Source organism: Lasioglossum baleicum, chromosome 5, assembly GCF_051020765.1.
Source record: "Lasioglossum baleicum chromosome 5, iyLasBale1, whole genome shotgun sequence".
In the NCBI taxonomy this organism is placed as follows: Eukaryota; Metazoa; Arthropoda; class Insecta; order Hymenoptera; family Halictidae; genus Lasioglossum; species Lasioglossum baleicum.
The window spans coordinates 2,010,669-2,016,668 of NC_134933.1; positions in this window are offsets into that span (position 1 = coordinate 2,010,669).

The window sequence follows — 6,000 nt, forward strand, 5'->3', positions numbered from 1 at the left end:
TGGTGCGGTAAAGGGTTTGTACTGTTTTCGGTACGTTTCGGTCGCGTCCGCCCTTGTTTTGGGGCTGGATTTGAAAAAAACCGTTCGTGACAGATCTGCTCGGTGCAGGTCTGTTACATCCCCCTCCTTCTTCGGGGTGGCGAAAGAGTACCGGTCTTGGCGAGTATATGTGGACAACGTGTCTTTATTTCATAATCAAAACAAAATGTACAATGTTTTGCCGTTTGGCTCTCGCTGGCGGTAATGGAACGAAGAAAAAGAAAAAAAATAAAACATCCGTACGCGTCCTTGTGAAAAAAATTGTCTCGTGCTACTGTACACACCGAAAGAACGGGCGTTCGGTGACGGTAGTAGAACGGAAAAAGAGAAAAAAAAAATGTAATTACACGTCCAAAAAAAAATTTATCTCGCACTAAAACGGACGGACGGGCTTAACTTCTAGTTATATACATTCCGCCTCTATTCCTCTATGGGCGGCTTCGTGTTCCTCAGTTTGCACCGCCGCAGTGTTTGATCTTTGTTAAAAAATAAGACCCAACGCTCCTCTCCGCTGGATGGCCGGAACTCCCACGCCTTTGCCGTAATATATCGGAGCGAAACTTCGACCTGGCGTCCAGTAGGTAGCGTATACCATGCGGTGGGGCATGGTGCATCCTCTCCCTTGTACGGTACGGGTGGCAGCGCTTGTGTTGCAGCTAGCTGCTCGGGGGTGGCTGGTAGCCCGTTGTTTCCGGGTTTCTCGCTCCCTGGTTCCGGTTTGCTTGTTGTCGTTTGCTCTGGCCCGGTCACGGTTGTGGTGGTGTTTTGGTCGTCGTGGATCGTGATGATCTCGATGTGTGTTTTGCTCTTTTTTGGCGGTGATGCCAACCCCGCTTGATTTGTGACGTTCATCGCTCCTCTCTTCCGGTTTGGCGGTGTCACGTTCTCTGTCCACCATTATATATGTAAAAAATTTAGGAGGGAACAGCATGGAACGCAAAGGACCGTGTGAGGGTAAGTAAAATACCAAAACTCTCTCTCTCTATATATATATATATATATATACATGTGTAAACTTTATTTAAAAATAGAAATTATATGGACGGTTATGATTCTGTCTGTCGTCTCTGTCTCGTCTGTCTCTTCTGTTTCGTCTTCCTCGGCAGCTTCCTCGGCCTCCGCTTCCTCGGCCTCCGCGTCCGCGGGCTTCGGCGGTCGCTGCCGCGCGTTGATGCAGGTGAATAAACCTCCTCTGCGCGTCGACAAATACTTTGTTCTGCAACAAATAAAAAAAAATTAATCATAATAAAAATAACATAGAAGACCTAGTTGGGACCGGAGATTGAAAACTGTTCTGATAAGTACTTATTTATAATTTGAACCATTTTTAAAAAATAAATGCATTTTTATAATATGTCTCTACATGCATTATATTTGAATTATCATCTTGATAACAATTTATTGTTGAAGCAATTGTTTGAATCGACATTATTACGGAAATGATAATGTAAACAATGAATATGGAATAGCTTCACCAAAAAAGTTCAAATCGTACAGTACAATATTTAAAAAGTTTACGTTTTTTTTTTTAGGACACTACACTTTGTTCGTCGCGGACGATGAGTATGGCAAAGAGGCGGCGGCTGGACGATCCAAGTGGGACCACTTTCCCATTGATGGGAACCCAAACGTTGTCGCGGCTGATGTCACGAAAGAGGCGGGTGACGGCACTGCATTGTAACTCCTTCCCGCGGGTGGTAACGGGGCCGCTGTCGGGGCCGCGGCTTCAGCTACGGCTTCAGCTGCGGCTTGGCGGGCCGCAAACCTGCTGGCCTTCTCTTGGGCTGCCTCAAGGGTCGCATTGTAACTCCTTCCCGCATTGAAAGAGGCGGGTGACGGCACTGCATTGTAACTCCTTCCCGCGGGTGGTAACGGGGCCGCTGGCGGGAATCTCGCCAGCGTTAGTTTGCACCGTCTCCGGCGCGCGGACATTTTGGACCATTTAGTTTTGTGTCCGGTGGGCTGGTCGTAATTCGTGAGGCTCGCACAAAGGCCAAGCGCTGGGGATCGTGTCTAACCTCAGGGGTTCGCGGACAAACCCCAGGGGTTCCCTGAATCTTTTACTCCCCTCTACACCTCAGGAGATGCCTATGCTAGAGCCGGTCCGGTCGCCGGAGAAATTCCAAGCTCTCCGAAATTTTTCCGGCCACCGCTCCGGCGCGGCGTGGCATAGGCAGAATATAACATGCTGTATTTATTTAAAAAGCTATTGACTAGAACTTGTCAGAGTTTGTCGTGTCAATAGGTGGCGAATACGTTGTTAATAGGAGTGCGCGGGTTCCCGAAATTTACGGGAACCCGACAGTCGAGTCGAGCCGGAGAAAGTCGAGCGAGCTCGAGCGAGTACTCGAGACATCTGAATGTTCGAGTAGCTTGATCGCATCGGGTAGCTTGATCGCATCGGGTAGCTTGATCGCATCGGGTAGCTTGATCGCATCGGGTAGCTTGATCGCGTCGGATGCTTGATCGTCACGGAAAGCCGGAGACATTCGGATTACATTATTACATAGATTAGCCAAACTCGGACGCGATCTTTTTATACTCGTGATTAAACATACGATTCGTAATTCGCACTAATGCGGTCCTAAATTATGTACTCGGTTTTATAAGACGAAATATACAATATATATATATTTCGGTTGTGGATTTCGGTTTCGGCTTTGGTTCTGATGATTTCGATGATTTTTTATAATGTTATACAAATCAACATTTTGAACAAATAATTACAAAAATTTGTATTATTATGTATTATTAAAGTATTATCTATTATTATTCTTTATTTGAACAATTTTTTAAATAAGTAATCTTTTGTAATATTTACAATTTTATTTATATACTCATTATTTAAATACGTATTTATTATTTAAACAATTATTTAAATAAATTTTTATGCTGCAAAATATAATGTATACAAATCCGTTTGTATACTTATTATTTATATAGCTATTTATTATTATTTATTTAAACAATTTTTAAATAAATAAATTTTTATAATGTATAGAAACTTGTTTATTTTACATTATTTTAATTATTGTTTGAATAAGAATTTATTGTCAAAACGATTATTTAAATAAATAAATATCTGTAATATATATATATATATATATATATATATATGTATATATATTCCCCTAGCCCCGGACAGCACCTAGTATCGGACATTAGCTGTATCTCAATAATCTGAAATGCAACAAAGTCGTTTTAACCGTCAAAACAAAGGAAAGGCTAAAACAAACGACGTGCGGAAATTGCACGTTTCTGTCGCGTGAACAAAGCCATTAAAATCATTCGACTGTTAGCGTTCTTGTAAAAATATTATAAAAGATTACTTATTTAAAAATATTATAAAAGATTACTTATTTAAAAAATTGTTCAAATAAAGAATAATAATAGATAATACTTTAATAATACATAATAATACAAATTTTTGTAATTATTTGTTCAAAATGTTGATTTGTATAACATTATAAAAAATCATCGAAATCATCAGAATCATAGCCGAAACCGAAATCAAATTTAATCACGAGTATAAAAAGATCGCGTCCGAGTTTGGCTAATCTATGTAATAATGTAATCCGAATGTATCCGGCTATCCGTGACGATCAAGCTACCCGATGCGATCAAGCTACCCGATGCGATCAAGCTACCCGATGCGATCAAGCTACTCGATGCGATCAAGCTACTCGAACATTCAGATGTCTCGAGTACTCGCTCGAGCTCGCTCGACTTTCTCCGGCTCGACCCGAACCCGTATATGCGGGAACCCGCGCACTCCTAGTTGTTAAGGAATTTAAACGTTATAACAAAGAGTTTGATTTTTTTGAAAAGTTAGTACAATTATTAATTGATTACATGACGTGGAAAAAGATTTGTGGAAAATGCAATTGGTCGGAATTGCAGAGGAAATACTAACAGTTGTATTTCGCAATTTTTTTGGGGTGGCTCTTTATTGAAAATTTGAAGAGCACGTTGTGTGGATCTATTCCTGGCCAGCGTTTCTCTTGCAAATTATTAGAAAAACATGAAAGAGGAAAAAGTAGTACATACTGTTCCTTATACGCAACGCAACGGCATATGTAATTTTTTTGTGTTTATGATATTTTGTTAGATATGAAGGTGACCTTTAATTTTTTAAATAGAATGTTTTATTATTTCTTATGTCACACGAGAGCGCGTGTCTGCAAATATTCTTCAAAGTTCCACGCAGAATAGAAATTTACTGAGAAAAACTGCCAAATGTTCCTCTTCCTCCAGAAGCGGTCGTGACACGATGGGGAACGTGGATAGAAATGGCGATATTTTACGCAAAACATGTGCATGCTACTAGGGAAGTGAAGTAAATATTTTTGGTAATATTTAAATTCATTTTTTTTAGACTAAATGGATTATGAATTTTGTGCCAAATAGTCAAGTTCTCCTTTATTTCCAGATTGTTAAATCCTTCAAAGAACAAAGTGTACTTATTTAAGCTAATTTTTCCACTTTGTGGAATAATAAGTTAGAATTAAAAGATTCAATTAAATTAGTTACAGATTTTGCTCGAAATCTAGATAATGTACACAGTGACTCCCATTAATATTCGGACACTCTTGAAAGCACCATAACTTTTTTTATATTGGAATATACGACTTGAAATTTTTGGAGAAGTTAGAACAATTGGTTTGCTCCACAACGTGACAAAAATTTTTGAAAAAAACTGCAAGTTGTCGGAATTGCAGAGAAAATACTAAAAGTTGTATTTTTCAACTCTTTTATGTGGGCTTATATGGAAAATTTAAAAAACACGTTTCGTAGATCTGTATCAATTAAACATATTCTGAAAATTTCATCAAAATCGGTCGACGTTGTAATGAGCTACAAACGTTTAAAGATAGTAAAAATTGCAGTTTTTCACGGTTTTCGGCCGCAAACTGCAGTAATTCTAAGGATTTTTACAGCTTTCAATGCCTGTCGTTTTTCCTGCATCAACCGATTTGTATGAAACTTTCACAGTGCATACAATTGACACAGATGTTCAAAACGTATTTTTTAAAATTTCAATATAGGCCCGCATATAAAAGTTGTACAGTGCAACTTTTACTATTTTGTCTACAATTCCGATCAATTGCAATTTTTAGAAAAATTTCTTTTCGCATCCTGTAGTAAACTAATTGATCTAGCTTTCCAAAAAAAGTTAAAATCGCATAGTCCAATATTAAAAAAGTTATGGCCTTTTTAAGAGTGTTCGAATATTAGTGGGAGTCACTGTACCTATTGGCTGTAGAGAAAAAGTGAGAGCAAACTATAAATATGTTTTTCAGAAAAATGTTGGACAGTGTTATTACTTATTATAACTGTAAAATGATATTATTTACTTATTGCACAGTTACGTGTTCTGCATGTGTATTTAGTATTGCGATTCCGTACCGCTCAATAGAAACGTTTGCGACTCTTCTCGATCGGGAAATTCCACTCTCTCCCTTGACGTCGTTGAGTAGGGGGTGCCGGTAGTGTATACATATAAGGGACTGTGAAGCCACGTTTCAGCACCATTTTTGGCCTATCCTTGTACTGCAGTTTTCACGCGCGTGTTACTCTTAAAAGCATGGATCGGAATCGTCGGCTAGCGGTAATTCTTTGCACTCAATTGATCGTCCGAAGACGTTACTTACGGGACCGTGAGCTCCGTAGCACAAGAAGAAGACGCCGCTACAACGTCCACCCCCTTTGGAGAACTAGAGAGACCGAAAGCGAATTGGTGCTAATTCGCCAAATGACAATGGATTACGAAGAAATATTTTACGGATATTTCCGAATGAGAGCAGGGGCTGCTATGCCCTGTTGCTAAGCAAAGTCGGTGACAAGCTGGCAAAAAAACACACCCATTTCAAAAGTCCGATTCCCCCAACAGACCGATTGGCAGTTTGCCTGCGGTAAGTGATTTTTCACCTAATTTATTGTTATTAACACTTATATATGTAT